Here is an 11,297-nt window from a genome sequence, read left to right on the forward strand (position 1 = left end):
AGCGCTGTTTTAAAAGAATCGGGACCACTGATGTGCGCATGCGCCCTGTATTACTCTGAAGCACGCCGGGCTGTGCCCCTAGGAGGCGCACTTGTGGAATGGCTAGTGTATTCTCGTGTATATATTGGAGACTTGTCTGTAGAGAAGTTACTTAATTATCTATAGATACTAATTATATATACACTGATTGACCAAAAAATATGTCCCTATATAGAAATGTGGGATTTCTGCATCACACTGCTGCAGTTATGTCTCAGGCAGATATGTATATGCTCACAGGCGGGGCAGGATATTTATCACTCCATTTTTTAAGAGGCAGGCATGCTTATAGTTCGCCATAACATTTTCTTCACATTTTATAGTTGGTTTTAAAGTATAAAATGCATAAAAGAGAGTGGCTGTGCAGTGTAGTGTATGGTTAAATTTGGAGTTTGTAGCCACTGCTTACCATCCATTTTTCCATAGACATACATGTCACTTCTACTTTGACATAACTTCTGCCCAGTTTGCCTGAGGCTGCGTTCCAACGGAGTAACGCGCCGCTCATTCTGACATGTAAATACGTGTCAGAATGAGCTCTGTAAAACAGAATCCCATTGACTTCAATGGGTGCCGTCTTATGCATGCTATACATTGAAATCAATGGGTTAAAAAGCCTCCCATTGATTTCAATGTGTAGCGCGCGTAAGACGCCACCCATTGAAGTCAATGGGATTCTGTTTTACAGCGCTCATTCTGACATGTATTTACGTGTCAGAATGAGCGGCGTGTTACTTCATGGGAACGGAGCCTTAGGGTGCATTCACATGAAGTAAAGTGGCGCTGGTTCTGCCACGATAACTCGCGGCAGAATCAGCGCCAATAAAAAAGACTCCCATTGATTTCAATGTGTTCCGCGCGTTAGATGGAACTCATTAAACTTAAAGAGGACCTTTCATCAGATTGGGCACAGGCAGTTCTATATACTGCTGGAAAGCTGACAGTGCGCTGAATTCAGTCCCGCTTTATAGTCAGAAGAGCGTTTCTGACAGTTAGCCAGGGATGCCCTTCTGCCCAGCAGCGCCTATCGCGCTGTAGCGTGTGAGCGGGGAGGAACGTCCCCTCCCTCTGCTCACACTGCTCGTCCATAGACGAGTATTATCTGGAGAGGGTGGGGGGCGTTCCTCCCCGCTCCACTGTACAGCGCGATAGGTGCTGCTAGGCAGAAGGGCGTTCCTGGCTGTCAGAAACGCCCTTTTGACTGTAAAGCACTACGGTACTGGGACCAATAGCGGTTTACCCGGGGCACAGATCGGGAAAGCCGACAGTACGCTGAATTCAGTGCACTGTCGGCTTTCCAGCAGTATATAGGACTGCCTGTGCCCAATCTGATGAAAGGTCCTCTTTAATGGAAGTCTTTTTATCAGCGTCGATTCTGGCGCGAGTTATCGTGGCAGAATCAACACCACTTTACTCTGTGTGAATGCACCCTTAGGCTATGGCTCCACGAGCCATAAATGCAGCGCTAAAACACTGCGGAAAGAACCGCAATGCGTTCACACAGCGGTTCTTTCTGCAGCGCTTTAGCGCTGCGACTACGGCCCGTGGGGCCTTAGCCTTATACATTATGTTTTAAGCCAATTTAAGGTGTGGTTCATAATGATAATGTTCAATCTGAAACTAATCTTAGGCCCGAGCCACCCGAACTGAAACAAAACAATTCTTGAGTTTTGCCCATTTTTACACACATCATGTTTACCAGTCTATTGTTTGTGAAAAATTAATATGTTGGTCTGTTTTAAGGACTTATTCACACAATAGTGAATAATGACCTCATGACAGACATTTTCTGAAAGGCAGTCATGCTGATTTTAACTTCCAAGAATGTCTATGGGTTTATTCACATGCCTATTTTTTATGTTTGTCAAAATAGACAAAAGTAGAGTATGTCCAATTTTTTTAGCAGACATGTAAAACAGTATTTCAAATCAGAGATCTGTGATATCAAAGGTAGTGACATTGCATGCCCTTCACTGATTGGCCTCAGCGGAACTCCGGAAGAGACCCGTTCATCAGAAGGACTGGAATGCACTGGAAGTACACCGGAGCATCGGGGACAGGGGAGTATGATTTTTTTTTTTTTTTCACTGGCCACGGCTGATTTAAAAGTTAAAGAGGTTATTTATTTTGCCTGGACAACCCATTTAAGTTTTGGCTAACACAGAACTGCTAATTTGATACACAGAGTATCATATTTTCCCCAAGTACATTGTTTTCCTGGCTGTTTTCATGGGACTGAAGAAAAAAAAAAAAGAAAAAAAAAAAGCCTCCTTTGCTCAATGTGTGTTTAGAGAAAAAATATACAATTTACAACTGTGTTGGGTCAGTTTTCCTTCAGAATTTGTTCCATTTGTCAGTTTTTTCCTCATCGAGTGGCATCAGTTTTCATCGGTTTTTCCCATCAGTCGAAAAAAAAAAAAACTTCTTTCCTCATGGTTTCTTAGCAACCATCATTGAAAATTTATCCTTAAAGGGTTAAGATTGTGGTGGCACCAGAGAGACATTACTTATGGCAAACATATACAATTATTTGGTTTTTAAGTTTGCAGACATCTGGTCACTTATATAACACCTTAGGGCTAGGGCTACACAACAATTTAGACACCGACTCTCATTGCGTGAACAAAGATTACCGGGTCACTCTGCATTTCCTTCATTCATGTTATTGGATAGAATTGCATTGTGACCCAGTGAGCTCTGGACTTTTTTTTTTTGCAACTTGAAGTTGCAGTCACAGTAACCTGGCAATTTTTGGTCAAAATTGCCCTGTTGCCCTAACCTAAGGAGCTTTTATAAAGGGCAATAATCACCAAAACGATCAAGAGTCTATGTATAATGTAGTCTATGTATTGTTTCTAAGGAAGTTTCTAATATTGCAGATAATGCAAGATAACAAAGAGCAGTAGAATAAGCTACCTAAAGTCTAAAGCTACTCAGATGTCCATTGCAAGGTTGGATGGTCTTGGCTGGATCTAGACCCAGTGTAGATGCACTAAAATGGATGCACTACATACTGAAATCAAACCAGGAACCACAGAAAAAACAAGCACAAAGTTTTCAAATCATCTACAAAACAGAGGTCAATGCAAGAGTTCAGAGTCAAAGCCAAATCAGTGAGCAAGTAAATATGCAGAAAATGAGACAAAGTCAATCACCAAAAAAAAACAGCAAACATACAGATGTGTACAGAGAAAAGGAACCTAGCTAATAACAATTAATTAATAGCTAGCATAAGGGGAGTTCTGAACAGACCCTAAATATCCCTCCAAAGCTGCTGATTGGCTTAGTATCTCAGACCTCTGATAAGTCAGTGCCAGCCTCATATGCCAACGCAGTAAATCCAAGCACCAGTGAGCAGTGCTGTAGTAAGAATACATACCGAGAACAGTATGTTGAAATAAAAATGATTGCTTATTAATTTTTCATTTGTCTCATGAACCATCTATAACATATATATAGGCGTTACCTTCCATTGTAACACTGTCTGCAAAGATGAGATGTCTACTCAAAAGATCTGTACAGAACAGCAAGTGTCAGTATACTGTGAGGGTAATTTTCTGGTGTGAAAACAGCAAGAACTTTAGAATTTTTTTTATGTATAGTGACTTGGAAAGTTAAAGAAAACAAATATCACCAAAAGTTTTACAAAAAAATATGTTTAAGATAAAAATGTGATTTAAACAATAAGTCATTTGTAGACTATAATTTACTTTTCATGCTAGTTTTATCTATTTTTATGTATGTGACTCGTCATGTATAAATAATACATTTGATGTTGAAGGAAAACATCCTGTCCTGTCTGTTGTGTAAATAAATTGCTGAATGGTTATGGCAGGAAACGCACAAATCATGACTGTACCAATCTGTTACACACGCTATGGGTGATCACGAGTATCTTTGGTCGTCTTTCAGTCTCAGAACCAAGCTCATGATTGTTTTACTTTTTATGGTGTTACAAATTAATTAAAATTTAGATAGAAATGTCATATACGGTATTATGAAAGGAGCATACTCATTAAGATGCAGCCAAGAGTCACAAGACATTGTTAAATTATTTGTACTGTTCTGTTGCCATTATATATACTGTATCAGAAGATTAGCCTAAAATCGACTATGTCACCCTTTAAGGATACAAGGTAGTTTCTACATTAATGCACAACATATTTTTCTTTACTGAATTCCAAAATCCATAACTTTTTAATTTTTCTGTCAACATAGCTAACTGAGGGCTTATTCTTTGTGGGATGAGTTGTACTTTTATTTGGCACCATTTTGGGCTACACATAATGATTTGATTAGCTTTTATTAATGTTTTTTGGGTTGTCCATGTGCAAAAATACACAATTCTATCATAATCTTTCAGCATTTTGTTTAACAACGCTTACTCCGCATTAAAAATAATATAGCAACTTTGTCCAGCAGGTCATTACGATTGCAGTGGTACCATATTTATATTGGTTTTATTATGTTTTACCTCTGTTACAAATAAAACGTCACTTTTTGAAAATGAATGATTTTCCTGGGTCACCGTATTTTGACACCTATAACTTTTTTACAGTTTTGTTGACGGAGATAAGTAAGAGATCTTTATTTGCGGGATAAGTTGTTCTTTTTATTGGTACCAATGTTTGGTATGTATGGCTTTTTGATCACTTAATAATGATATTTTTTGGGGAAAGGGAGGTGACCAAAATACATAACTTTGCACATTTTATTTTAGTATATGGCTATAGAGGTATTCCTAGAGGTTCCAATTTTTAGAATTTGTTTTAATTTCTTTGATAAAAACATGTGTGCAGACATTAACTTAAAGGAGTTGTCCCATAACAAGATCCTATCTATACTGATAGTTTATGTGGATATAAGACTTTTTCTAAATACATTGCTTTATCAAAACTGCTTTGTTTGGCTGCTATCTTAATTTATTCACTTAATTGTTTATATGCGTTTCTATGTCCATGGGCCCCGGACCACAGGCTTATCTGCTCAGTAGTTGCCTGCTCTCAGGGTGGGAGGGAGGGGCTGAGTTCTGGGAGCAGCTCTGAGCTGTGTATGTCTCTGCCACAGACAAGCAATGGAGCTCCTCAGATAGGGGAGGTGAGAGCTCTGGGATTTCTGAGCTCTTATCTCCTGCTCTTCCACTTATCAGTCAGTTTAATTGAATTTGGCTGATAAGGGCTGAGACAGGGAGTCCAGTACCTCTGTATGTATTACAAACTGACTCAAATCCATTAATGCTACATCAGCCTCTACAACAGCTTCATACTGTGGTAATACATTTACAACCAATCCCTCATTACTGACTGCAAACATAGCAGATAGAAGAGCAAGTGAAACCCTGCCTACCAATGTGCCGAGAAAAACAGGAAGTGAAGAGAGCACACAGCCTGCAGGTTGGTGAACAAGCGTGGTGGGAATACCACTTTAAGTCTACATTGGCCTTAAGTTCAAATATGACATCAGTCACTATTTAGTAATAAATTTGGAATGGTTTTATTTATTCATATGATTTTGAGATATTTTTGTGACACAATGGTGGTACAGATTTTTTAAAATTGGCATTTCATATGACAATATTAATAATAAATCAAAGAAAAGGAGGAGAGAAGGCGGCGGTGAGATGGAAATTAAAACTTAACACCTAATCAGAAACTGCTGAGATAACATATAGTGTGTGGTTAGAATTATCCAAATATAAGATTGCATTTGTAGCTAAAAGTAATTATGCTCAAGTGAATGCCAGATATGGAGTCCTATAAGGGATATCTAAACCACTGATATTAAATAGTCAACAGAAAGTAAGAATAACTGTGGTGAATAATAGTAATTAGTAACTATAATTGACTATAAAACCGTCATATACATGCCTGCACGCGAGTCAAAACTCACCTGAGCATTTTAATCAATAATTAATAAGTTTCAGCGGTCGTATGTAAAAATGAATGGCCAAAATTATACAGTAGTACAAAGCGCCTTTGTATAGTTAAGTCTAATGTTTGTTGGGGCAGTACACAAGAGTGCATTCACCCTAAGTATACCAGTGTGAAGGATGCCAGCTTGTGCCTGTCTCCATGTTACATTCCTTTCTTGGGCGCTTCCTAGAGCTCATCCCTTCTTTTCCGGAAAAAAACTGTTATCTAATCGGATGAAACTACTTTTTCTATGCCTTATCCAATAGTTATGTGGTAAAATTAATATTACAACTTTGTAACCAATCATGTTATGTTAATTACACTAATTGCAATGTATAACCACACCTACAATGTATAAAAACCTCACCATGACCATTATAGACCAGAATCCATATTGGTCACATATTTGCACCGTTTGTGTGTTTCTCTGAGCCATCTCATATACCATTTATAATAATTTGGACTCCCATATGGTGAGGCTTAATGACGATTGCACACCAGCATTTTTGGGTCTCTACTATTAGATTCTATAGATATTAATGCTTCAGCACTCAGGAAAGACATTTATAGTCGCTCAGGAAGGGGCTCAACCCATCAATACACATGTATAATGAAAAATCTGGAACTCATAATGTGCATGGAAGAAAAACTCCAACTTTATTAAAGTCCAGAAAAATAACACTGTTTTGGTCAATGAGACCTTCATCCGATAGCTATTGGACTGAAGGTAATGGAGTGAAAAAGATGAGGAAAGATCAGGAACAGGCTGTATAGGCCAAAGGAAGGACTCTAAGGGTGAGTTCACACTGAGTATATGCCAGCTTATTCTGAACGTAAAACACATTCCGAATCAGCGGCATATAAAGCAGTTCCCATTAATTTCTATGGGAGCTGGCATACTAGCGCTCCCCATAGAAATGAATGGGCTGCTTCTTTCACTATGAGCAGTCCCATTGAAGTGAATGGGATGTGCTCGCGTGTACGGCTAGCTCAGCTCATTCCGAGCCGTACACGCGGGCACTTTCCATTCACTTCAATGGGAGTGCTCATAGTGAAAAAAGCAGCCCATTCATTTCTATGGGGAGCACTCGTATGCCGGCTCCCATAGAAATGAATGGGAACTGCTTTATACGCCGCTGATTCTGAACGTGTTTTAAGTTCAGAATAAGCTGGCGTATACTCAGTGTGAACTCACCCTAAGATTATCTGATCTTACTAGCACTGATATCTTTCTTGAACTGACTCTTAATTATACTCCAAGTTGTCAGGAAATGCAGGCTCCATTAAAAGTGGCAAAAGATGACTCAATCATTATCAAACATTCTGACACGGGAAAATTTGGTGGTCTTGGATTACAAGTAGTATTGTAGAATGTGTTTAAATTTGTTACAAGATAAATCTGAGTTCTGAAGTATTCTTTTTAATTTAAAAGTTTTCTTTATTTTCAATTTAACACAAAGACAAAAAGACATGCTTTGTACATGTTAAATTAGCAATACAGGAGTTAGAACAGAAGTAGTAGAACAAATTCAGCAGTGCAAAGACAGGACATTTCATATTCAGGCTAGGTGTACCGGGACATGAAATAGAAGAATCTACACTACTGATCAAGAACAGGTCATAGAGAAGGAAGAAGAACAGGTAGGTCAGGAAGAACAATAGTGTTAGATTAGTGAGAAAAGAGGGAAAGGCGAAGGATGGAAGGTAATGGAAACGACTCATTATAGAAGAATCAAGTAGATTATAATCTTTTGAACCCAATCTTCTCAAAGTGAGGAGGATTTCTTCTTTTCCAGCTCATGAGTTCCTCAACTATATAGTATTCTGAGGGAGGCCAGGATTGATTGATAAGAATGCGTTTCTTTTTCTGAACCTCAAACTGCTTCATTTTATGGATTACCTAAAATCCATAAAGTAATTTCACTCCTTAAAGGAGCTGTCCATTTCCAGACCAACATTGAGAAACAAATGCTATTGTTTGTACAATATACAATTTTACAATATACTTTCTTTATTAATTCCTCACGGTTTTTTAGATCTCTGCTTGATGTCATTCATTGTTACTTCTAGAGGATAAAACTCTGACCATGGTCATGTGATTTATGGTCCATGGTCATGTGATGAGTACACAGGTGCACAGCTGATTACCAGGCAGATGATTACTGTGCTGTGACTAAAACAAGCAGCACCTGTCTGTTCATCACATGACCATGGTCAGACTTTTATCCACTAGAGGTGAGCAGAATGAATGACAGCAAGCAGAGATCTAGAAAACAGAGAGGTTGATACAGAAAGTATGTTGGGAAATTGTACAACTTTTTGTTATACAAACCATAACATTTGTCTTTCAATATTGGTCAGAAAGTGGCCAACCCTTTAAGGAAAATCTATTGTCTCAGGGTTGAGTTACATTAGACAAAACATTTGACTTTAGTTCTTTTCCCTCTTAAGTTAGGGATAACTTGGAACTACTTAGAAAACTGTGTGATGCGGTGATTGAATCACATTGTTATTCAGGCAATATAGCTGTTGAATCACTATACAGTTCTATTCCTTACAATATAGGGCAACTAAATTCTTCCTTAGGAGTTGGGGTACTTATCGTATTTATTGGCTCATAATGAATTTCTTTAGTTGCTGTTAAGAATTTATACTAACTCAAATTTTTTTCTATTCGATGGCAAAGTCTACCACCAGCTCAGGAAGATGTCTATGGGGAGTTCCTGCGCCCCAATTTATGTGAACGTCCTCCTGGGATGATATTTTGATTTTATGGTCTGGTTCTAGATCTCAATTTGTTGATTTTGTAGCTGTTATTTTTCTATTGCTTTAAATGGAAAAAATGATTATGGAGGGATATCTTCAACCCAGAGGAAAGTCCACTACTATGAATAGTCTATTGCGTTGAAAGAACCACACCCACTACCACTGAAACACAAGATACCAAAGGGTGCAGCTCTGAGCTGTTTGCGTCTTTTAAGTAGAGGAGTTTCTCAGAGATTTCTGAGCTCTTATCAGTCGGTTTAATTGAATTTGGCTGATAAGATCTGAGATAGGGAGTCCATTACCTCTGTATGTAATGCAAACTGACTCAAATCCAGCTCTGCTACATCAGCTTCACACTGTGGTAATTCATTTACAACCAAGCCCATGCAAGTGAAACCCCGCCCACCTATGTGCCGAGTAAAGCAGGAAGTGAAGAGAGCACAACAGCCTGCAGGTTAGTGAACAAGCGTCATGGGAATACCCCTTTAATCCTCAATTAATTATTACAAAAAGAAATGCAATGGATATATCTGTTTAAATCTTATTCACCTCATAGTCTTAATAAAGCATTGTCGTTAGTGAGTTTTCTCCAATTTATTTACTTCCATTATGATTTTGCAACCATATCAGATATACATTCTTTGGACTATATGATAATTAGCCTTAACTGTACATCATGTCTGACCAAAAACATGTTATCTATCTCAGTGCTCCATGTTCTTTGTTGTGGGAAGTATCATTCCATTCCATATGGTTTTGCTTTAAAATGCATTTTCTGGTATATATTGAGGTTTTTGCATATTATTCTGAGCTAAACATACTTCATTATGTGTTACCTTAGTTCTGCAGTTTGCATATATATCCCATATGTGACCTCAGTGTGCCACTTGACTCAAACATAGCCCTCAGAAATTAAAGGGGAACTTATGGATTTTGGTGCCACCATTCAATAAGTATATTCTTCAGACTCCATGTCGCACTTGTAAAGCGCTCTACACCCTTCAAGATGTATCAAACATTTTTGCTGATATGCAATTTTAGCTGAAATCTTACATTTTCACAGGGAACAGAATACCTCCAGTTTGTTATACAAACATGACAGTACTCCATTTGTTTTCATAAACTTCTGTTTTGGCCCAGAAATACTGTAGACTCAGAAGGGAAAGAGCATTATTTATCTTTTCCTGTGTAGAATTTGCATGATTGGTTTTCAGTTTCTGTGTTGCATTTGCAGAGCCAGAACTGTGTCAGACCAATGAAAACCAAAGTGATAAGTAAATATATGGGCGTTATGTAAATTTTAATTCAACATATAGGATTCACAAAGTTTATTTGAATTGAGCTATGAATTTAAAAAATATATGTACAAAACTCATCATAAATCACACTAGATAGTATGTGTTCTCCTATAAATTAAATTTAAATCAACCAAAATAGAACACTAAAATGTAACTTATTTTTAAATATTAGTTTACAAATTGCCTACTAGATTAAATAAAGCGCATTGTTTCACTTGGTCAAAAATCACAAAAACATGGGAAAGAGGAATGGAATTAGGGATAGTTCACACGGGGACAATGAGGCAGACTTTGCGGATTTCACCTCAAAATCCGCCTTAATACAATGGTGGTCTATGGAGACCACTAGCGGTTGTTTTTCCGCTAGCGGAAAAAAGAAGCAACATGACCTTTCTACAGGCAGATTCCACCTGAGGAAAGCTATAGAAGTGAATGGGAAGCAGAAACAGTGTTGTGTTTTTTTTTTTTTTTTTACAAAAATCGCAACCGAAAAACTGGACATGTTTTTTTACGCGTCCATTCACTTCAGCGGAGGGGAAAACCGCCTGGCATTTTCTGAAGCGGTTTTTACCAAAAACTGCTCCAGAAAACACTCAAAAAATGTGCCAAGGTCCAAAAACCACTTCCTATTTAGGAAGCTTTTTTTTTCCGGACCAAATTAAGCCATATAATTAATTGCTGCCATCCACTGATAATAAAGCCCCTGAAGCTCGAGTGTGAAACTAGTTCTCCCCACTAACAAATGATAGTTCAATAATGAAAGCTAATAGTGATCTGCAGTGATCTTTGAAAAAAAGCATACCGTTCAATATTGAAAGCTATGCTAATAGCCAATCAGCTGTAAAAAAAGACCAGACAAGTTCCTGCTAATGTATGGTGAGGGTGAAAGCACCGAATATATAAGCCCTAATCCAAGCCCCTCCAATAACAGCAGAGGAGCATCCAATGCCAGATAGGGACATTCCCCTTCCTTTAGTTGCATGGAGCTGGGTCAAATATGGCACCCATAGATTCCTCTAGTTGCATGGAAACCAGATGGCCAGGCAGCTAAAAGATAAGTTTGTATGGGAATAACCAGCTTCTGAGGTTCACAGGACAACATTAATGGATCAGAGGCAAAATTGCAGTATATATAAGTTATAATAAAAGTTACAATTAAGGGCTAGTTCACACGTGAGTATAAGGGGAAGTTTTTGACAGCGGATTTCGCGTCCAAAACCTCCCCTTGTAATGGTGGTCTATGGAGACCGCCGGGCTTCTGTTCTCCGCTAGCGGCGAGCTG

The sequence above is a fragment of the Leptodactylus fuscus genome, chromosome 5 (genome assembly GCF_031893055.1).
Source record: "Leptodactylus fuscus isolate aLepFus1 chromosome 5, aLepFus1.hap2, whole genome shotgun sequence".
In the NCBI taxonomy this organism is placed as follows: Eukaryota; Metazoa; Chordata; class Amphibia; order Anura; family Leptodactylidae; genus Leptodactylus; species Leptodactylus fuscus.